Source organism: Lepidothrix coronata, unplaced genomic scaffold, assembly GCF_001604755.1.
Source record: "Lepidothrix coronata isolate B3197 unplaced genomic scaffold, Lepidothrix_coronata-1.0 Scaffold47, whole genome shotgun sequence".
Taxonomy (NCBI): Eukaryota; Metazoa; Chordata; class Aves; order Passeriformes; family Pipridae; genus Lepidothrix; species Lepidothrix coronata.
This window is the reverse complement of record NW_016690227.1, coordinates 3,980,164-4,004,216: the sequence shown is the minus strand read 5'-3', so window position 1 is coordinate 4,004,216 and position 24,053 is coordinate 3,980,164. Positions and strand designations below refer to the sequence as shown.

Sequence of the window (24,053 nt, the reverse complement as noted above, 5' to 3'; positions counted from 1 at the left end):
GTTCTTCAACCCCAAGTATATCAAAAGAAAGAGGGAAAATTTAGACTTTAATTTGGCATTAATACCCTTCTGTTGAAGTGATCTTCATTGTTCCTCATACAGTTAGTACTTTAGGATGAATGTGCTTACAATTGAAGCACTGTCTAGAAGTTAATAAAAATGGACTGTGATTTTTGTGTATGTATTAATTGATTGTTTTTTTCTGGTGTCTGTTTACCTTAATTTCTTGAGGTAGCATTCAAAAGAAAAAAGTTTTAAAGCAACTGCATTAAAGGTTCTTTTGGACTTGTCAACACATTGCTACACATGGGAAGATTCAACATGAGAATCTGGCACAGGGTCAATGAAGCATTTACAGCACATCTCTACCTTTCAAGATCTGAGACACATATGGAGCCATATGGTTTTTTTAAAAAAAAACTTTATAACACAAACTGCTCATTTTCGAAACATATCCTAACAAAAAAATAGACCTACAAGTCATCTGTATAATAGGATAGGAGTCTTTTTAAAGAGATGCTTACATGCAGAACCAAGACATATCAGATTGTATGTGAGACGGACTTTGAATGAGTCTTCACCTCATCAAGTGCAGCATATGGTTGATTTACAGTACAAAATAGCAGGGCTCATTTAGTGAAGTATAACTTTCCAGAGTTTCCACCAACTCTGTTTCTCGTGTGCTTTTCCTTGATGGCATGGCCCATGAGAAAAAAAGTGGGGTTTCTTAGTCTAAGGAGAGTAGTCTTCAGATATGTTTGGGCATGCATCATTTTCATCTGTACAGTAAATAAAAATGTAACAATGTAAGGTAGTCATTGGTGCAACTCCACAAGTGAAGCTAACAAGCCTCCAGAAAGGCTTGTTTGGGAGGCAATGACATCTCTGGAGACATAAGAACAGGCTAGATACAGGCATGGTTCAGGAAAGATTGATCCTGCTGTGGGGTAGAGGGTTAGCCAGGATAGTTTATTTCCTATTTTGTAAAACTTTTTGTCTCATGGTTCCACAAACTTGATCAGTTTTCTGTATGGCAAGATAAAATTATCTGGGTTACTTCTGCTGTATCCTGATTTACTTCATGCCACCAGCCTGGAACAGGCTACAAACACACAAAAAATTGAGATGAAACTTGACAAATTTGTTTGCTAATCGACTGCTCATCTGGTGTCTTACTTCTACAAAACAGTGCTTCAGGTGCAATTTAAAGTACACCTCCATCTTTTTTCTCCCCACTTCAACTATTAGTTCCACACAACTACTGCTGCTCTCATATCTGTAATGAAAGCATCAACGTGGCAAGAACCAGCCAAATGCTTATGTCTCCTATCCCAAAGTTTTCTAGGAAAGAAAACTCTTGTCTGCCTTCAACTTCAGGACAAAGCACACAGGAGATTTAAATGGGATAGAGATCTTTTGAGAGTATTCTTCAGATTTTCATCCATTTTAAAGAAATGGTGCAAATGATAGAAAAAGTGTGCCGAGGTGTGCCTGAGCATGCCTTACCCCAATGTTTTTAACTCAGAGCTCTGAAGATATGATATGCAAGTGCTGAGCAAGGTTCCAGAAACTGCTGGCAACACGCTGTAGTGTATTTATTTCCTTTGCATGGGCTTATTACCAATTTTGCACATAACTTGTGACCTACTGTTTCCCTTCATGGCAAGCAACCAAAGGGTATGCAGGTCCTTAATAAGAAACAATCCATTCTGCAAACGGACCTCAGAGCAGCTTTTACAGGCAGCAGGATTTCAAGTGTTAATGCTGTGAAGATGCCCAGGAAACATGCCCTGCTACATATTTTTGGGTGTTAAGTTCTTTAAAAAAAAACAAAAAGAAGAGACATTTTGGCTGTCATCGAGTATGAGCCATAATAAGGTTGTTTCTGCCATTTGTTGCTAGACAGAACCCTAAAGCTATTCAGTGAGATTATCTGAATAACTTCGTCTATAAAAAGCAGCTGTTCACCAGATGTTCTGCAACCCATACAGGAAACTTACAGGTAGTTCTATCCGTTTCTTTTTAAACCAAAAAAAAGTCAGAGTACTGATAGGTTTGAAATCTGACTTTAACTATCCTCTTAATATTGCCTTCTGTAGAAAAATAGAAAAAAATAACATTTACAGCATAGTATCCATAAGCAGTCACATAAAAACATGTATACATGCTAATTACTTCCAATATCCTATGAACATGCTTTTCATAATGTGCTAGCTACTGCGAATATGAAACTGATTAATCTATGAAAACTCTCCTGTGATTCCAGAGATATCTGCCTACAACATTAGGACTCATTCTGCAACTGTCAACAAGGGAAGACCAGCCAATGTCACCTACCTAGACTTCTGTAAGGCCTTCGACAGTGTCGAAGAAGGGAAGGCTTCAGGGAGACCTCATTACAGCCTTCCAGTACCTAAAGAGTGGCTTATAAAAAAGAGGTAGAGTGACTTTTTACACAAGCAGATAGTGACAGAAAAAGGGAGAATATTTTTAAACTGAAGAAATTTTTCACTGAAAAAGGTTGCCCAGAGAAGTTGTGGATGCCCCATTCCTGGAAGTGTTCAAGGCCAGGCTGGATGGAGCTAGTGGAAGGTGTCCATGCCCATGGCACAGAGTTGGAACTAGATGATCTTTAAGGCCCCTTCCAACCCAAGCCTTTCTATGTTTCTATAATTCTATGAGTCTCTTAATTCTGTAAAAAAATCCACCTTTGATGTGTACATTTTTTCCCATGCAATACAACATATTTTATGGCCAAATCCTGACAGAAAAAAATATTGAAGACGTGCAAGTTGCCTGAACAATGTTATATGGACTTGTTTAAAGTCAATTAATGATTTATCAGTAATCACTTAGAAGTTCAGAGCAATGATGCATCATATAAAATTAAGAAGTGTTTTGTAGAAGACAAAAGTGTGACAGAAGTGGTAAGAGAGACAATTTTTCAGAAACAGAAGCTATTCACCAGACTAAGCCAAGAATACCTAACCTTGACAATTTATAAGGTATGTGTATCATGGTGTGTTAGGAAAACATATTTGTTTACTGCAATTCAATTTTCCCCCTTATTTTAATTTATCTTGCTTAAGATTATTGTTGTAAGTCTGAAATTTCAAAGTCCTTGTGTAATAAAATGAAAGATCTATAGCATCTAAAAAAAGGCATAAAAAATTGAGCAGTTGCTAGAAAATCAAATTGAGAAATCTTGAGAGGATAATTAAGTCAACTGGACAGAGATATCATCTGTCAATGAATGAAGTTGTCAGTGGGCTGAAGAAGATGGTCTAAAGAATGGTGATGAACTCAGATTGTCTATGGACACATTGGGGACCTTCCTGCAAGAATATCTAGAAACCATTCAGAGAAAGATATTATGCTTGTGGTGGGATGATGAATGACAAGGTATCCCAATTCAGTAAATCTTACGACAGGTTTCTATTGTATCTTTGTTTTAGAAGTCAGGGTCAGAGGGGCTTACACCAGCAAAATCAGCCTGGCCGAAGTTTCTTGTTCAGAAATTTGCAAGGCAACCATGAAAACTACATACCTGATGAAACACATCTTTGCCACCAAGAATCCTGCAGGGATTACCCTAAGGGGATATACACATTGCAATAGGAAATCTTGGTGTAGGAATTCAAGAAATGTTCGGAAAAGCTTTGGTCTATGCAGACTTTAAGAAGCTTTTGCTTCAAGGAATCCTTGTCTACCCACCTGGAACAACCTGGCATAGGTTGAATGGGGGGACTACAGAGCCTGTTTCTCCATACACCACATATGTAGCTCGCAATCCTTGAGCACCATAGTCAGACAGTGTGTGTGTGCATGTATGATCAATTTTTCCTAGATCTCTCCAAGACACAGGCTCTGGATAAAAGAGAAAGTGTCATATTGTGGAAAGGTATTTGCCAAACATGTTTGATGATATAAGGCCCTCATTTCTACCTTGTCATGAGAATAAATTATAGCAAGGCCCCTTTGCATGCAAGAAAGCATACAAAGAATGAAACAGAAGTATGGAAAGGCCAAAATCTGGCTCCAGGTGGGGGCCTTGTAGAAGAGTTGGAGGACAGTACATTGTATAGCTATGCAAAAACATGGGTTTATGGTTTTCCTCAGTTCATCTTAAAAATGGAGCAGACTAACCTTTATCATAGTAATAGGCATAGTGTAAAACATAAGGCAGATGAATGTCTGAAAGGCCAGATTCGGTCATGGTAGAACTGGGGAAGAATTCTGGCAGTAAAAATCCTATAATATTTATGTCACTGGAATGATACTGCATTAACAATGGGATGATAATACCGTGTATCAGGGGTTAATTACGCTGATACTTTTGGTCTGTGTTTGGCCCAGCCACCTGTAAAAGTTTTGCTCTTTCTCTGACAAGTTACGAGAAAACAAGCACTGATAAACGGGTACTTTGTCCTTGGAGAGAGAGCTTCTTGTATAAATTGTTTTAATTGGTGTTCTGTGGTTGGCTAATCATCCTCCAAGGTCTCTTGAAGGAGCGACTGAAGAGGAGAGGATGAAGTAACGCCCCCAGACTCAATTAGGAGAGACTCCTGAAGCATACTGCGCATGTGGCCAAAGCACTCACGTCACGCCTGCGCTGAAGTGATGCACTTACATAACCAAGGGGGTGGGACTGACCACCTCTGGTGGGGTGGTGCTGACCACACCTGCCTAGACAGAGGTCACTCAGTTAATTGTATAAAAGCAGTTAGCTCTTTCTTGGAGGTAAGCTAGCTTCACATCAAGGACAATGTTGTCTTTTGGCGGGGACGCCTGTCAATTTGTGAGTTTACTGACTTTCCAAGGATGCAGCCTCTGCTATGGGTAATTATAGGCATGCTAGGTCAGTAACATAACTTTATGGGCAACAGCTGGGTGCCTGGAGAGATCGTGCTAGGGGCTTATTTCTCTCCTCCTTCCTCTCTTTTGGGTTTGTTCATTTTGTTGGTCACTTCTTGGTAATAAATATCAGTTTTGTTGAGCTTCCAATGGTGTCGCAGTTTTCAAGTTTCAGTATGATCCGAACTCCTCCCTAATACACACTGATATGCGTGTGTGTGTACATTCGCGTCTACACACATGTACTTAAACACCTGCTCTAAACAAATGTCTGTTCTCTACTCAGAATGCTAGAGTTGTCTGATTAAAGTGGAACTGAAGAAAAGTATCAGGCATGTGGACTTGTCACAGAATTTATATGCATTGGAAAATAACATATCACAACCTACTTACTGCCAAAAAAGAAAATATTATAATTTAAAGTATGAATGAATTATAAAACATAAGCGGAAATCATGGACCTTATTCATGTAGAGCCCAGCACAAGAAAACAGGCACATGGCTACTTTTACATCCTAGGTTTAACACAGGCCAGTAGTCATGGAGTGAGGGTCTCCCCTTCTGTTGCTGAAGTCACATCCCATCCTCAAAACATCAATTAATTTTACATGATGCATTAATTTCCCTATGCAAAAGACAGGTAGCATTAAGCTGAATCATCTGTGGATATATTTGCCATACCCCAGTTACTCTGTCTTCTCCAATGGTTTGGCTCAAGTGCATCTTCTTCCAGACCTTTTGCCTGTGGTCAGTGTCAATATTATCAACACAAATAGTCCATGAGCTACTAACGTGGCAAAGCCAAGCTTGTGTGCTTGCCAACAGTCTCTGCCATCTAAAGAGTCAAATTAACACTAGACATTGGCAGAATAACTAAGATGACATGCTTTCTTCCTAAGGAGGCCACACTGAGATCATCCATCTGTTCTTTAAGGAAATTGCAAGGCCATCTTTCAGGGCAGATATACAAGTGATGGAAAGCTAAATCAACTTTTACATTAGTTTTCTGCTGTTGCTATCAAAATAGCAGAAGCAGAACATCATGATATAACTGTACATTTTGTAAAGTATATACAAGCTCTGAATTTTAGCATTCTTTTCTTTGATATTTTTGCTTCTTTGAGCGAGTTTTGATAAAAGCATTAGAAGGATGGGATAGAGTTTTCTGAAGATTATAAATCCCCAGTCAGAGATTATCATGACGCAACCATAATTAAAAAGGATTCTCAAAAAGTTCCCACACATGTACCTGTTCCAAGACTTCAGGCACTCAAGGTTCTCTATAGCCCTAGCATAAAACCAGAAGATAGTTGTAGGCTTGCATTTGAACAGTAACTAATAAAGTGACATTTTGTGAAGCCTCTACTTCCCACTACAGTGGTTGCTGCTGAAGAGATGCCGGATATTTTTCTCTCCAGCTGGGTTTTGAGGGGCAGGCAATTTTTTCTGTGTCGCTACTACAAAAATGGGTGCACTGTATTGCAGGGAAGGTTGCAGATGTGAAAATTTAGGTAAGTCTAGCTTATGTGCATGGTGTAGGGCAGAGATCAGCAGTTGGGCTTTCTCTTAGCAATTGGGTGAAAGAAACATCCAGATTTTGAGTCTGATCAAACTTGTCAAAGAAGCAGATGAGGCAGTAGTTATACCTTCAGGACCCTTCAGACATCCTCATGAGCACAATAATGTCTCCCCCACAGTTTGTAATGAGGTAAACACCACCCATGTGTACATACCTCTACTGGGGGAGATTATCGGGGCCAAGCTTTAATGCAAGGAGCAAATATGCCCAAAATGTCATTATATCACATATAACTGACAGCAAAAGTGTAATTAAATACTTGTGCTACTTGATAAGTTTTGGTGGTAACTGAAGCAACCTGACAGAGGAATTATCTTACTAAAAGAGAAACCAGTTAAAATATTTAAACTTCCAAATTCTCATCTTATATGCAGAAATAGACTGTCTTTTATGTGTAGTTTAGTAGGAGGCTGAGGTGACAGCTTCCAGGCTGCACAAAAACGAATTGTACCAACAGAAATTTTCCACACTTAAACCTGTTAGGACACTAAATGTTGAAGAAAACATACACAGCGGACAACTGTGGTTCAGAAACACATGGTCCACGTGGTCCTTGGGGGTTCAGTTCCCTAATACTTGAGAAATGAGGTTTACAAGTGGTATGTGTGAACAACTTCAAGTTGGCATATCTATGCAAACATGAAAGAGAAGTGAAAAATTTCCCAGGAAACACCTGGGAATTAGAGACCTGTGTAATGCTCCCTTCGTTATGACAGAATAGAAAGAAAACCTGCGAATTGTTTTAAAACCAGAAAAGAGTGCATGTGAATTTATTTTAAACATATTTCATACCATGTTTATGTTCACCTTGCTATCTGCTCATAACAGTCCTTCTTTCTACATATGGGGTCTTGCGTGCCTTCAGATCAGCATGATTCCCCTCTCCAATAGCCAGCTCCTCTCTGGAAAGAGGGACTCCTTTTGTTTTTGTCAGTTCTTGGGCTGCTGCCCTTCTAGACAAAACCAGTCCAATAGCCTCAGCAGGAAATCACGCCAGTGCTGCTGGAGCCAGTTGGTCTCCTATTATTCTATTCCTGTGGAATGGCTTATCTTGAGTCACTGTTTCCTTACAGCCTCTTTTCAGACTTAATCAATGTACTCATACAGTGACTACCCTATAATAAGGTCAGCATTGTTTTTATGCATTATTATGTCCCACTCAAAATCCATCACAATAGTTAACTTCAGAGATTTCTGTCATTGTAGAGATGGGCCTTAAGCCCATAGCTTCTTGGCTGAACTAAAAAAATATCTATTAGAAAGATACCCAAAGCTTAAATAATTTTTGGAAAATATGATCAAATACTCCATAAAAACAAATGTGTAATGAGGCAAAGAAATACAACCAGAAGAAGATGAAAGACTGGGCAATCTTTTTTGTTCAGGAGATGGGAATGTGATGTTTGAGATAATAAATAATATTAGAAAACAATTTCAACAACAAAGTAATAAAAAGAATCAGGAAGAACACCCTGGAGATCATCTTAGTTGAATCTGGTTTCAACATCAGTTCTTGAATCCACTAATGTTACTCACTCTTGTCCTAGAGCTGCCCCCTCCAAATAAGATGCAGTTCTTTGTAACCCCATTAATCGCCCACATCCCCCCCTCTGCTGATTAAGTGGCTTAAAGAAGTTTATTTAGTCTCTCTAGCTTTCAAGATGAAAGACTTTTTCCTCAAATACTGAAGGTTCGAAGATACAGAAGGTTCAAGATACAGAAGGTTCCATATACTAGACTGGAATATCCTTGGCCAAGGACACCCTCAGAGTACAATCATCAATGCGCAGTGCACTGGGAAGTGCTAAATTGAGAAGGGACAGGGTGACACCGCTTATAGTGACAGCTCTTTAATTTAGATCACAGGGTGTTGCACCATTTTTGTAATACTGGCCTCCAAGATAACAAAGAGAAAAAGAGGGGGAGGAAGGCAAAAGACAGCAACCTTCTGCTTGGATTGTCAGCTTCATCCAGAGCAAATGAATGAAGGAGAATCCACCCTCAGCCATGGCTAAACGTACCAAGTGGCAGAGTTGGTTAGTATTTCAGTAAAATTAAGGGCATATTCATGCAATAGCCAAAGATCTCAAAGGCTGGCACAGACTGGAAATATTCTTTATTTTGCATGGACATTTCTCCAGTCTTGAGCCCTCTGGAGGATCTAGCTCCTGAGATGTAAAGCTGGTGGGGTTTTTTTTTGCCATTGCAGCACTAAGGTGCCCTCAATGTGCTCTGGCAGCCATGGAAACACAGTGAGAACAAGCATCCTCCTCTCTGAAATGTTCCTTGTGTCATATGAAGGAGGTGAATAACACCTCTGAGAGCCATGAGCTGAAAAGTCCAATCTTAAACTTAATGGATGAGAGGAGGAATCAGAAGTCAATAGGTTGTTATCAACTTGGTAATAATGTTTTGAGCAGTCAATGTGGTCAAAGGTAGGTGAGACAGTATAAGGGTTCCCAGTCTGATGGTCAGAGGTGATGATTTTTTGTTTGGTTGATTTTAAGCAAGCATGCAGAGGAAATGAAAGGTACAAAACCAATCAGCTTATGAGCCAATTTGTCAAATGCTGCCCCAACCTGGATGCAGACCAACCTGCCTAGCTTGCCTAGAAGCCAAGGAATCCACTTTCTCTCAAGCATTTCAAACTGCAGAAGTGTTCACTTGAAAAATTCAGAAAGGAAAATAGAGTAGTGTCAAGAGAGAGTTTGCAGTCCGGCAAGAAACCGGAGTATCTTCTATGCTCCTCTCTCCCTGGAGAGGTGCCCATGTGAACTGGCTGGTGTCCCCTGCACGCATCCCATCTGCTGTACCAATGTCCCCACGAGAAGAAGATGCTTATCTTCCACTTCATGGCAAGATTTGTCAATTAACTCTGCCGGCAGCCAAAAGCCAGGAAAGAGTGAAAGAGGGGAGGAAGGAAGGGAGCAATAGAAAAAAAGGAGGTGACAGGAGAAGGGGCAGGAGCAGAGAGCCCAGGTTTGCTTAGGCAATGTGTGATTGGGCTTGGAAGCAAGCGGTGGTCTGGAAGAACACTGACTGTGACAAGTATAAAACCATTTTGGTTTAAATGTGAAATATTCAAAGTTAATCTCTAAGATTTGCATCAGGTATAGAACTCCAATATGAGTCATCTTCTCTGGAGGTCCCTGGGCAGAGGAACGAGATCAGGTGCTTTTCCTAGTGCATATGGATTTCTGCATGGGCAAACCTGGACCGTAAGCAACAGGTTGGGTCCAAGAAGGAGCTCTCTCATTCAGTGCACAGAAGCAAAAGTTTTATCTTGGTGATAAGATCTGCAGTGGCATTCTTCAGTTGAAGGCAAGAGCATCAAGCTTTCATTGGGTGCACCACCAAAGTGCATCTCTGACTTGTACAGGACTGGTACACAGAAATAGAAACTTGCTTTTGTCATGATTCTAACCATGCCTTCTTCTTCAGCAAGGACGGACCATTAAAGACAATTCTACTGTTCTGCGAGGACAGACTGATACTCCATGCATCTTTTAAGCTATTATTTCTAAACTTCACCTTCTCCCCAAGTCAGTAGGGTCACAAAACGTATGAATCTAACTGGTAGGCTTGCAAATTGACTGGACTGAAGACTGGGTGGTTACTGCATTTATGACAGACAGTATGTATGCGGAGCCATATTGAGAAAAATGCACTGTAATTACTGACATTTTTACAATTTAAATTTTTCTCAATAAATCTCATAGTGGATAAGTATAGGAATTTGTTGAAGAACCTTACCATGTTCATTATTTACAACTGCAATTTTTTTGGATATTCACTGTAACGGAATCCCTGTTTGCCTCTATAACTCTCTAACACTTTCTAATTTTTGTTTCTAACATTTAATGACAAGTAAAAATATATGAAATCACTCTGATCATAGCCAGCTTATATATGCAGGGAGAACACTCCATATAAGATTATTTTTGGTATTTAAGTCTGAAAAATGTGGAAGAGGAAATGAAGTGAAATGGAAAATTTAGAGAGAAAACTGTGAATGAAAACTTAGAGTTCTGTGAGAGCTGTTGATTAGATAATTGGTTTTCCTGATTTTCCAAAGAGGAAAGAAGATAACTTTGGCTAAAAACTCATAATTGTTTTAATGGTAAGGTGAAATCTGTAAGGTGACAAATGTCAAATGAAAAATAAGATGATGGTAGAAACAGAAGTGATGACTAGCAAAGCTATAAATGTTGAGAAGAAATTTGAAAATACTAGTCATTAATTTTTGCAATAGGGTAGCTCATGAGCAGTACAACTCTTAATGTAGGAATGCTGATGGAGAAAAGACAGAGGTATGGCATTAATATTTCTGTTCTGTATTTGAAAAGCAGAACAAGACACTCATAAGAAAAAAGAAAGGTTGTAACCACTCTGCTAAGCAGTATTCAGTAAGAGAGAAACTAGGAAAAAATCATCAGACTTGAGATTCTTGAATGCAAAAGTTCTGAAAATTTTTGCTGTGGGATCTTTAGTCCAGGGGAATGAACTTCTAATAATACTTTGAATACCATCAGGATTCAAGAATTCAGACTGTACAGGAGTCAGGGAGGGCAAGGGGGATAACCCAGTGGACTACAGCAGGCTCCTGTTAAACCCCCACAAACTAAATGGAAAAATTAATATGATATTGGCCCAACTGGAGGTATTCAAGAAGAGTGAGATAACATGCACTGTAGGAATCAAGTTCATTTGTAGGAAATAAGTTCATTTAAACAAACTACAGATGAGAAAACGAGATTGGATTATAAAAGTAACTAAGCAGATATAATCTATATTAGGCATTCTGAAAGGGATTTAACTCTTTAAAATGCATTTAATTTCATATTAACACAAATGGAAGCATCAATACCCACTGTGGTCCCTTTCAACTCTACCCATTCTGTGATTTTGTAAATAGATCAGTTCCAATGCGTTAAGAACTGGTTTTCTGATGTGCCATATTCCAACAGACTAAACTATCAATGAAGCAGCAGTTGCCATGTTAGTGGCAACGCGAACACGTGACAGCAAAGCATTAATATAATGGAGCTGTATTTGTGACCAGTGGTACCTGGATGCACTGTCTACCCACTTGGAACATGGACCCTGTGACATTCCCTACTACATCAGGTAAAGGTGCTGTGGTAAACTCACAAATGAATTGAACCACCCCACTGCCCCACATCCTGTACTGTTTTCCTTGGTTCTACTGAATAATGCAGGTACAATGCAGGCACAATGCAGGCAGCTGTATTTACTTGATTTTCTGCTATCATGCAAAGCAAACGCAGTATCAAATTTCTTACCTCCTCAAGACAAGAACTCTCTCTGCCTTACTTACCTGAACAGTGCCAAGCCCCACGGTTGATGCCTGTTTACAAAGGTGTTTTTATGCATGCAGGTCATCTGCTGGCACGTGTTAAAGGCTGGGTCGGTGAAAAGAACAATATTCATTTATGCTAAGTGATGATTACCTGTTCTGAGCTGGGCTTTTCATGTTCTAAAGGCACTAGTTAAGCCCTTTGTTCAGACCCACATTCCCTGCTTTCCTTAGACTTTTGGGAGCTACTCACATATAAGCACAGCAAAATTTGGTCTCCTGCTTGTCCCTGGCCAAGATATGATCTGCAATAGACAGAGAGGGTACCACTCACTTAATGATAGATGCCTTTCAGCTTCATAAAACCTTACCTAAGTGCTCTAGCATGTCTCTACTGGGTGCTGCTCCAGGTGGCCTGGATGCCTTGAAATGTCCTACTACTTGTGTGAGGGGTTGTATCAGCTTTGCATTTCAGAAGCCTCTTTTTTGAGAAGCTAATAAAATGTGCAGTATATTGTGATGTGAAATTTCCCGTGGTCCCTGGGGAAGTTTTCAGGACCATCTTCTAGAATTACTGGGTTTGCTGGGTTTGGTGGTTTGGTAGGGATGGGTTTGGGTTTTTTGTTTGTTTGTTTGTTTCTTTTTCATTTCAGCTACACTGTATCAACATCTGGGCACTTATGCTCAAACAGGCATTGGCATACTGTATTGAGATGCAACTGGTCTATAAATAAATACTTGTTTACACATGCAATGAAATCATCACAGTTGCAACTACTCCACCCGGTCAGCAGTAATCAGTCCATTATAATGTAAAAGACACACATCTTAAATGGCAGTGATATTTTGTAGCCTCATACACCAACTTTAAAATTTCAGAGGTGACAGATAGAGAACACTATCAGGATTTAAAAGAAAAAAAGTCTCCAAAGGCTCACAGTCTACTTCAACTCCAATTACCCTCTGGGCATAACTATATTCATAAGGTTTATCACAGCCAGAAACTTCAGCCAACAGTTCTTTTCAAAGCTGTGCATAATGCAATTTCTGCCAAGTATCAGTAAAGACTTTGAAAATACATGCCACAAGGCAGTTATTCTGCAACCACAGTCCTCTCAGTTAAGAGCCCTGAATTGGTTGTTTGCAATACTTAAAATGTTGACAGGGCTGCTCTTAAGGACCATATATTTTTTAAGAAGTCATTTGCTATCATGTGCTACAAAGTCAAAGCATCTCAGAAAAGTATCTATAGTTGAAAATTCACTTAAGAATAACACAGGGTTTACTGACAGCCAGAAATTTTCTGACATCAGTGCACTCAAGATTGCATTCACATTTTATAATGGGAACAAGGAAAGATTGCCTCTTTTCCTTGTAGCAAAGTGCTGTTTTATACTGTAGTCATATCGAGTGGAAGCATCCGTTGGTCTGAGTCAACACTGAACTCTCGATAAGTAACCCCGACTAAATAACATAGAAATAATTCTCTATGTAATGGTACTACAGTCTATTCTGAAATGCATTCACAGTTTCAAGTTGCAAAGACATCTAATGTTGTTCAAAGTGCAAGGAAGAAAGTCTCTTCTCCATTGGTTTGTGCTGTGAGGTCAAATTTCAACTTAAACCTGTAGCTCATAAAAGTGTAAGAAAATCTTATGATATCACAATAATTGAAACTCAGATTCTGTTTTCTGGTTATCTGCCAACTCAACACAGATGAATACATATAATTGCCTACAAAATTTAGTCCATCACCTATTCAAAAATTATAAAGCCATTTGCATAATCCAAAAGCATCATGTCAGAGCAATGTGTTTTAAACTCCCTTTTTCTGAGAGAGTTCTTGAACTCTTACCATGAGTACTGATATTAGCAGTAGCACCTTATATTCTTTTTGAAGCACGGATGTTTCCTATAATCTTCCATATTGTCTTGATTTTTCTACCGGATTTCAACAGTTTCACTCTAGCGAACATAGATTTCTAAATTTGACCTTTATTATTCCAGCTTCACTTTCTTAGGTCTCAAATTCCCAATGAAGGTATTCCAATAAGCAAACTGTAGATAATAAGTAATTATCCCTTTACACGAGCAATTTATATTCCTCTATGTCCTTATATCAAAATCAACTTGGTTTTCCAATCTATCATCTCCATAACTTGACAGAAAGTTATTTTGCTGTCTCATTAATACCTTTGAGGTATTAGAATGGTCCCAGGGTCTTAATTAGTACAAAAAAAGTAAAAAGTTTCAAACTTTTTGAAAAATTATTTGATTTTTTCCAGATTCTTGACACTTTCTTTTATATTTACCAGAATTTCAGAATTTTTGAACTTTAAAAACATACATTTTGGTTGAAAACATAGAAAGAGATTTTTTTAAAGCTCTCCTTTTTTTCCCCCCCCAGGAAGCTCATCAAGACTTATCACCTTTCCAAACAGCACTGGTTTTACTTTCATCAAGAAATTCCAAATCAGTTCTAGTTACTTTGATTTTGCAGACTGGATTCATTGTGTGTTGTCATGTCCTGTCTTTCCCCCACTCTAAATTTTATCTTCTTCTCTTTAACAGTCTGAATTTTTTTATAACTTTTGCATTGAAGTTCTCCTTTTCAGAGTCCCTACATTTGTCTGTGCCAGTAATCATAGAACCTGGTCAGAAAGGAAGGAAACACAGAAAGGGAGCTCAGTGATATTAGTTGGCAAATGGTGTATATGGTGTGTTGTCAGGGTTCTGCTCCGAGGAGCCTGTTCTTACTCCTGGGTCAGCACTCTGGCATCAGAGACCACACAAGGAAATTTCTAGATCACATGCAATGAATTCCTCGAACCAGTGCCAAAAAAAATTTAACAGAAACATAGGACAGTGAGTAACTGGAACCTTTAAGCTGACCAAAGAGAAAGCAAACCATCACCTACCTGGAGTTAGAAACAGTTCTCAAGGTCTTTTATTCTCTTTGACTTTGCAAGAAAACTCTCCCTGAATACAGCAGAGATGGCAATGTTGTCAGAAACAGTATACCTTCTGTAAAGATTTTTTTAGAATTTCCTGCAAAATGTGGTCCTTATATGCAGAAAACATATATTTTCTACATTGCAGCACGCCAGCTTTCTCTCCACAATTACACCCTTTTCACTGCCAAGGAGAAAGTTAAGCTGCTAACAGTCTGACTGGGGAGACCACAGAGCTATTTGACTCTCATCTTCCTATTTCCTCTGATCAGATTTGGCAGCTGGGGATGAATTGCATTAAAGCCTGTATCTGCTGACCCAAATGGTTTATTATGAAGAGAATAACTTCATCAGGGTGGACAAAGAGTGACTGACATAGAAAACCGCAGTTTTGACCAAAGGTTCTGTGAGATCCCTGGCTACAAGGGAAGTGATCAACATCACATTTCATTCAGCATTCAGAACCACCAACATAATCCCATTTCAAATTCTGCTTGTTTAGGGGAGATACACATTTGCAAATCCTCCCAGCTATTGACTGAAATACTTATCAAGGTTTGGTGCAACATTAAAAACACTGCAGCCATATTCAGCCTGCCTTGAGATTCAACCTCCTTCTATGCCCTCTTGCTGGGGTTAGAAGGCTCTTTGGCATCTTGTCTGCAGCCTCCAACTTGTCCTTGCCCTCATCAATTTTAGTAGCATGTATCCATTTTTAGCCATCCTGAGGGTTTAAAATGTTACTTGAAATAGCCCTAACACTACTTGGTGTGAGGAAAAGGAAAGAGCATTTCTTACCAAGAAGAATAGCTGGTTATTTCTGTGTCCACTGCTGCTTCAATATAGATACTGACAACGGGTCACAAAGCTGCTGATGCTCACAGCAGTAAGAGTCCTGTACACTGATCCCAGAGGCTGAGGAATACAAGCTCCTACTGACACACAGAAGTGTAACACCAGCTGAACTACAGCTTATCCCGTGTACCTCCATTGGGATTTTACCATAGACAAACAAGAGGTGATGCCCTCCTTGCCACACACAAAAGTAATTTGTGATTGTCAGAAGACAGTGAAACCCAGAATGGGTAAGGGTAATTTCTGTGACCCTTACCTAATTTATGTTGCACTTCTATTTTTGGTGCTCACAGCAAAAAAGAAGTCTTGGAAATTATCAAACTCTTAAAACAGACTTTAGATAGTTTGCTTAAGGCAAATCCACTTAACACTCAGGAAATGTATGATGTCCTCTTTCTTACCTTCTCTCTTTGTACACACTGTCTTTCTCTTCCTATAGTGACAAAGGTCATAATCCATCCCCTTCTTGTTTTCATGTAGTTCAATACAGAGCTTCTCTAAAAGTCAGCCTTTCTACCTTGCACATTCAGCTATGTGTCCCCTTCCCAGCCTTCAAACTTACTTCTGCATTGGGGCTTTACTTGAAGTGTTGCTACTAAAATAATCTCTGCACTTTTCTTTGCTGGGCTCACCTGTATATCAAAATAAGAATCTTTGTCATTAAGGCTTTCCCTTGTTTATTTTTACCCTATATTGCTGATTTGGGTGTTGATGTTACTTTTCTTTCTGTTACCCAAATTACCTTCTCTCTCAGTGTCCTCTCTGCAGCAGAACCTCTGATGGAATCTGAATTTTCCACATGTGCCTCAGTGTTCCCCTTTACCGGGACCCTGCGAGCTTATGATGTCTAAACATGTAAGAAGTTGTGACTCTAGAAGTAAACACTAGGAATGTGTAAGAAACAGGTAACAAACTGCTGATAATTCTTCAGGAAATCCATATCCCCGGGTAATAGGTCTCCTGCCTTGTTGTCTGGAGATCTCATACTCTGAAAGATATAAAGAACAATGAGCCTTGCTGCTTTCTGAACTATCTCCCTTACCAATAAATACTTTGCACAAGTTAAACCACTCATATAACCATCTCATTGCCTTTCCACCTTGAAAAATATGTTCAGAAGTCAAAATAACATTACCAGATTATAGAATCCATTGCATATTCAAAAATCCACTTGCGATGTGCCATAAGCATAAACACGAACACAGAATTAGTCCCTGCAAACAATTTATATGATGCTGTTGAGGGGTATTTGAAAATAAAAATATTTATCTTTTACATACTGTAATGTAAGGCCCACTCTCAGATTAACTAATATCAAGTAATCACAACTTTATGAATATCCAGATTACCTTTAGAAAGATGTATAAGGCATTACCAAATAATAAATGATTAACACATTGTGTATGCCAAATAACTCATTCCCATCATAGGAAAGTAAAAAAACCTATGAATTGTATAAGTTAACATTGCATAGAGGATGCAGGTTTGGAGAAGGAACTATTACAATAAGCAAAATTGCATGGCTAGGAACTTTTTACCATTTTTAAGACCAGTCTTAAACTTACTAGTTTCTAGTAACCTGTCTACCAGTGTCTGTCTGTAAAGAAATGATAAAGAATTTTGTAACAGTGATAGAGTTTCTACTAAAATTTTATTTTCCTATGAGGAAATTTAATGGTTTTCACATTTCATAGCAAAAAAAAAAAATTGCAATTGACTGCTTTAGGTTGTTTTGTTTTCAGACTTTGCAGTGTTTTGGCTTCTAAAAAGATGTGGAATTTCCACACTATATAATTTTGGATGCTAACTGTGTTTCATCCCACATGCTTGTAATCTGAACACATTTGAGATAATTTCTTTGGAAACAAGGATTCACTTTTGGTTTTCAGGCTATGGTGTGCTGTCTGTTCTTGAAAGAGAATTCCCCAGTGTAATTAGTGAGGTTAAAATGATTTGAGGCCTTTTTTTTCAGAGAAGAAATTCCATTTTCCATCTAGTTTAACATTCTAATAGTTATCTTTGGGGTCTTGATTCAACCTTGTTGAAGTCTATCAGGTTCTTTCCACTGCTCACAGAGCCAATAGTATCAAATTTTCATTTGGCTTTGGTCACTACTGCCTGATTTTCAATACACTTTCTTTATCATTATACTCATAGTTAGTTTAATTTAGATCATCACTGTTGATACTGTGATTATTTAGATTTTTTTTTTTTAATTAACCTGCACATCTATTGCTCCCTATAATTAAGGCAGCACATCTGGGAGGTATTCCAGACAAATCTTTGTGAAGGCAGTCTAGTTCATGTTCAAATGGGTATCTTGCCATATTTCAAGGTTTCTTTCTGTCTTGACTTTGCTATGAGGTCAATAATTTTCCATAAGTTTATGTGGGGAAAAAGTTTGTTGAAACGATATCCAGGACCTCTTTTTAACAATAATTTTCCTTTGCTATATCTTGCCAAGATTATTTAAGCCTCCCAGTGCATATTTATAGGAAGTCTGGACAAGGATAGAAGGAGGATTCCTTTTTTTTCTCATTTAAGAGCCTTAAGATTTCATTGCTTTATTAAAAAGGAGAATTTTCACCCTGCTGTAGCTTTTGGATACCTGTGACAAATGTGTTTTCACAGGTTAGTCCAAGGTTTATAGTAAAAACATTTATATCCCATACGCAGTCATGGCACATGCCTTTGTGGTGGTGGATATACTCCAGAACCTTTGCCACCTGTTGGCCCCTCACCTGAGCCCTGCCCGGATCTGGAAGTGGTTTGTCCTCTCTGTTCCAGGGATAAGATTTCAAACCACTGCTCTTAAGCAAATTCAGAGCTCCTCCAAGACAGGCTTGGCTAATATTGCCTTGAGATGGAACCAGTAGAATGTTTACTGGAGGCTATGACATGGCTTTGACCTCACCTTTGCCTTCAAGTTTGTCCAGTTTCAAGTGCCGTGGATTTCACTGGTATTTTATTTTCTTTGTTGCTTGTTAACTGTTGTTCTTCTTTTATTACATTAAGTATGAAACAAACAAAGGAAAATACATATAAAAGTCGATTAGTCATTTTGTCCGTTGTCTAGGCAAAGAGGTCTGAACGCTCACCAAGTGAGGGCCATAAAACTTATTTGCAAGATTTTGGCATATGCTTAAAGCATTTATGCTTATTATAACATAAATAATGAAGCAGGATATGCCCAAGGATCCTATGAGTCCTATCTGGGACATTGAAAGGGTCTCACCCTCCCCAGTGCTGGTAAGCATCTTCTGTACATTGACATGCTCCGTGGTGTTTTCCAGAAAAATAACAAATTAAAAGCTCTGGACTCGGCTCAATCAAGAGAGCAAGTCTGGCAGAGCTGTGGGAGAGAGGTGGGCACTGGAGAGGAGAACTGGATTTTGACTCCTGGAAACTGAAAACCAGTATTTTTGAGCAGAATGCCTCCACAGATGGGTGAGTCCTGCTCCTGCTCAAAAATCACTCAGGAAAAGCCGCTCAAAAATCACTCAGGAAAAGCCGTTCAAAGGCCCTCACTGGCATGACACTTCACATAGGCTGTGCTCCCTTTGGAATTTCCCAGCAGAGGTCTGTCTCACCAGATAGTTCCCTAATGGAGTACAGACGTCATTCTTAATTTCCTGCAAAGAAACTTACAAGAGGTAAAGCTTTGAGAACAGCCCTTTCCCTTTTCCAAACTGCATTCCCATCAGAAAACTTGGAGAACTTATAATAGGAAAAAAATGTATTTTTTTTTAATTTAGTTGTGTGTTCTCAAACTGTTCTGAAGGGTCTATAAAGCAGGGCATGCAGCTGCACAATGGATAATCTGCATACTAACTCATTCCCTGACTATAGGCCAGAGGCTTCTCTGTGACAACATATGAGTTCTGACTGGGCACCAGGTCTGAAAAATATATGTACGCATTGTCATTGCACATCTGGAATTTAGAACTGCTAATGGATATGCTGTGATAGAAAAGTGTCTGGCCAATAAACTTGGTTTATATATTTATTTTAAAAAGCATTACCACATTTCTGGCTAGTAGCCTTTCATCCTCTAGACTTTACACCAGTGCATCTGGAACGCTAAGCAGCTCTTTCAGGGATGCAGCCATATCCCAAAAGGCACCTTTTTTATTTGAAATAGCTTTAAAAACTAATTAAAAAGGAGGAAGGTGGTGTTTTTCCCTATGAAGGCTTACATACCTAGCCTTTTATATCAGCTCCTACAGTCTCAGAAACCACAGTTGAAAATTCTCTCTCAGACTCTTCGTCAACCTACTTTATTTTCCAGGGTGCTGCTATAAACACGTGCAGCTGTCTTTGAATAATGTATTTTCACCCTATTACATGTGCAATTCAAAAGAGCAATTACTTGTGAGTAGGTTTTTGAAGGACTAGCAGTGGAAATCGGAGCATTTTGAGTTTCTATGTGTCACTTTGACCCCCCTCCTCATCGTAGTCATTGAGCCTCTGGACAGAGCAGATGCAAGAGTCCCTGTGCTACGACTTACCTTCCATAGGGTCAGAGATGCCCCGTCTGTCTACTCAGTCTCTCTCAAGTGCTGAGAAATAGCAATAAAAGAAAGACTCAGACACCAGCAAACAGCGAAAACTACAAGACTGCTGCCTGTCCAGGCATACTAATAGGTGGCCACCTGAAAATTACATTCCATGGTGATGCATGGAATGTATTTCAGCCAAGTTAAAGGCATGTCTCATTTACTGGCCACCTTTACAGCTATGAATCCCTGGCAGGCACAGTGTTTCACGTCTTGATGCAGAGGCAATGTGAAATGCTCTCCCACATGCAGGTAGTCTTTTATTTTATTAATGTTTGCTTCTATAAATCTCATACCTCTGTGCAACGTGCTCTGCGCAGAGAGTATTTTTTAGGCAGGAACCAACTCCAAGCCGATGGCAGCAAGAAGCACCCATGTATATTTAGTGAGGATTTGTAGGGCTGAATTACTGAAAACCTTGAGAACTAGAGACACATTTTTTTTTCTTTACTCAAATTAGGAATTAGGCTCAAACTGTGAAACAAGTCATAAAAGATCAGCTTTTTATGATCAGATCACCCAGACGGTTTAATGGCAGCTGCTTTGATGTCCACATAATGGCTTTGCAGGTACTTGGAGGACATGAGAAAAACAACCCAGGACCCCCCCTTCTGACTCATTTCTCACCCAAACTCCCATGATTGGCTTCATCAACAAAACAAGAAGCAGCCCAGTCAGTGCTTTATAAAGCTTTATTGCAAGATGTGTTTACATAATGCTGTAGAGGTGAGCTTTTTAACTACTTATATCAAGAAATTTTGGACACAGGTCTGTGGTCAGTTTTCCATATTGACCCTGCATGGCACAGAAAAAAAAAAAGTGTCATTGGATCTTTCCAGACAGTAAAGTGGGAAGAGTGGGGGGAAGAAGAGGCAGATAAAAAGAAAATCCCCCCGTTTTACACTAAATGTGACACAACTTCTGAAAGATCAATACAAACGGTAGGTGAGCTTCATGTGTAATAAAATCTTAAAAGAGTAGTTCAAGTTCTTTATGAAATAAAACAGAAACAAAAATGCAGTTTCATGGACAATTAAATTTAACATAGAACGAATTCACCTAAAATGAGAAAACAACAAACAAAACCAAAAACTCAACCAAAAGGACCTGTAGATAACATCTCTGACCATGCATGGCTTGTTTTTTAAATTACAATTCACAGAATAACACTGCTGGAGAGCCTATTTTACACTATGCTACACAGAACATGAAAAAACATGAGTAGTGACATTTACACAATTTTACAGTATTTCTCCTTTGTCTAAGAAACATGTCCTTTTCTACTTTACATTTTTTTACAATTCCCAGCTCACAAAAAAAAGGACACTATACGCGCAAAGACAGTCTTTAAAAAGGAGAAATGCACCCAATGCTACAAATACACCTTTTCTTTCACAGAAGCCTCTGTATTAGATAATGATTAAACAAAATATATCTCTATCTGCCACTCAGTGTGAAATGGACTAATTAGAAATAATTATAATTTTTTTTTTTTGCATAAACATAAAACTATACAATCTCTGCAACTCCTTGCATTACTTTGCTATGTAACTATTAAACTGCTTGTTAAAAACTTCTTGGGATCACATCTGAAATGAGGCAGTTTCTGCCCCAGTTGAAGAAGGAAGGTGGGCCTTGTATGTTGTTCAAGTGTTTGCGAGTGATCTTCCAACCATTGCCTATAATCAAACATTTTCAATAACGCTTCAGATTGTTTTCTTTCAGAGCCTGTAAATACCTAGCAGTTTTTCCTGCAGAGAAACATAGCCCTTACAGCTTAGACAAGTGTTACGTGCATCCTGATGCTGGAAGTACAGAGCCACCATCCGAATGTGTCACAGCCCACCCCAAATCCTCATTAGAGGACTGGAATGTGTAGTGATTGTACAGGAGTGAAAAAGAGAGACAAATATGCTCCTGCTTCTGTCTAACACCATATCTCTGTGCATCATTTATATGGAGGCAGGCAGTGTGTACGCCTGCCTACGAGTTGAGGTGGAAGGAGGAAGGATGTGAAACTGGTGGGCTGCCACATTCATCTCAGTGAAATCAAAGCATTGCAATAACCACAATGCACAGTGTACCTGAATCTAGACTCCTGCCATCGACCAAATGGCTTCTAAAGCATTTTGGACTGCTACTTGCTGTTGTTACATCACCAGGGAGGCTGCTGCAGGCCGAGTGCCTGACAAAAGGAATCATTCACTGCACCTACAGTGACATTGTGACCCTTGGGGTTGCAGTACATGTTGAAGTCCTAGTGTTGGCCAGGCTACACTTAGAGCACAGCACACCAGGGACTTAAGGTGCTGTCATGCATGATCTTGCAGGAGGCCCTTGCTGTTCACTCACATCAAGACTCTAACTCCAAATTTCTATTAAATCGGGACATTAACTCTTATCTTGATATTCGCATGTGACTTTCTATTATGCTAAAGCCAAAGTCTTATCTATCGACAAAACTGATGCCTTACTTTGCTGACGGAGTGAATCACTGAGATATTTACTATAAAAGGGGGTCAAAACAGAAAAAGAAATTTATTTTGAAAACTGCTTTTAAGGCTGCTTCCAGTGTTTATCAGAGCAAGAAAGATTCTCATTAAACCACTACTTTTTTGTTGATTTTGGATTATAGACAGGGATCTATCAAACAGAAGGGTCACACATAGCAGCCAATGGGCTATAAAACATCTAGAATCCATGAGTCTGGTGCCTGGCCTGACTGAAAGGTGAAGAGTGATTAATTTAATTTTTGTGATGGATCTTTCACTCTTCATCATGGCACACAAGCATTTCCTGGGGGTGTTTCTTCACTGTAGCCACATAACTGCTACTTAACGTTATCCCTAGGTTGGGAGCGAGGGAATACAAAGTAATTGTATGTAGTCTCCTTTTGAACACCACGCAAGATGAAAGGAAATCAGGATAGCTTCCCTTTGGCAGGGAAGCTAAAGTTTACCTCAGCATCCAGATCAGGAAGACATTATGGTGGCAGACAAGTGCCAAGACAGACAAGTTATTGGCAGCAGGTGGGTGCTGAAATGAACACCAGCAGTGACTGAGAGCTTGGTGGAGATACAAAACTCTGGGCACTACATTTGCAGCTGACTGGTACTATGGGAAAGGGAAGAGAGGTAGTTATTATGGCTGCAAGTGTTTAAAAACAGCCTTCATGTATCTCTAAGTGAGAAATGGGAACATGTGTTACTACATCGTGTATCCAAGACTTTTATATTTGTTACAAACCAATCCATATCTCACACATGTTTTAAAGCAAGTGTTACATCCTTATGGTGGGCACTTCTGATGATGGAGGGGCAGGCAGCAACCCAAAACCCGAAGGTTACAATGTCATTAGACAGACAGAGAGAGGCATGCAGATATTACAAATTCCTCCATTTCATCTGGAATCCACTAGTTAGATGAAGGGGAACAAAAGTTATTCTCACAGTCAGGACATGTTGGCAGATTTCAGAGGAAACACTGCCACCTTACAGATTAGCACATAGGGCTTCAGGCCATTTTTATCAGGAACTGGAATGGAAATATTTTCTGTAGTTACTGAATTGTTACCGTGTCTGATGATCTTGTTGCAATAAACACTGAGGACAGTGGAATTAATCTGACTGTATACTACTGCATAAACACAACCAAGTTATTCTTCAATAAAAAATGGTATTGGTTTTACAGATAGAGAGCACAAATGGAAAAACAAACATAATGGAAAAATGGACAAGGAAGAATATGCTTCACATGTAGGACATTTGCATCCAGAGAATCCAAAAGAAACCATCTTTTTTTTCCCCCAAAACGTATTCTAACCCTTATTATTTCCCATATTTAATGTTCTCCTTGATAAGGAGCATATAAAGTTTTGCACATTTTTGCAAAATTCTTGGAAAATACATATGCCCAACTATTAGTAATTCATCAGCTATGTT

General features: G+C 39.1%; 1 long non-coding RNA gene across 1 annotated transcript; it reads right to left on the bottom strand.

The window, feature by feature from the left end:
* Positions 1-677: 677 nt before the first annotated feature.
* On the bottom strand, positions 678-24,047 carry LOC108497342. The gene is made up of 3 exons (XR_001874759.1): positions 21,383-24,047; positions 8,265-8,266; positions 678-689 (listed from the first exon to the last, which is right to left on the bottom strand). It is a non-coding gene; the product is annotated as an uncharacterized LOC108497342 (long non-coding RNA).
* Between the last annotated feature and the right edge of the window lie 6 nt (positions 24,048-24,053).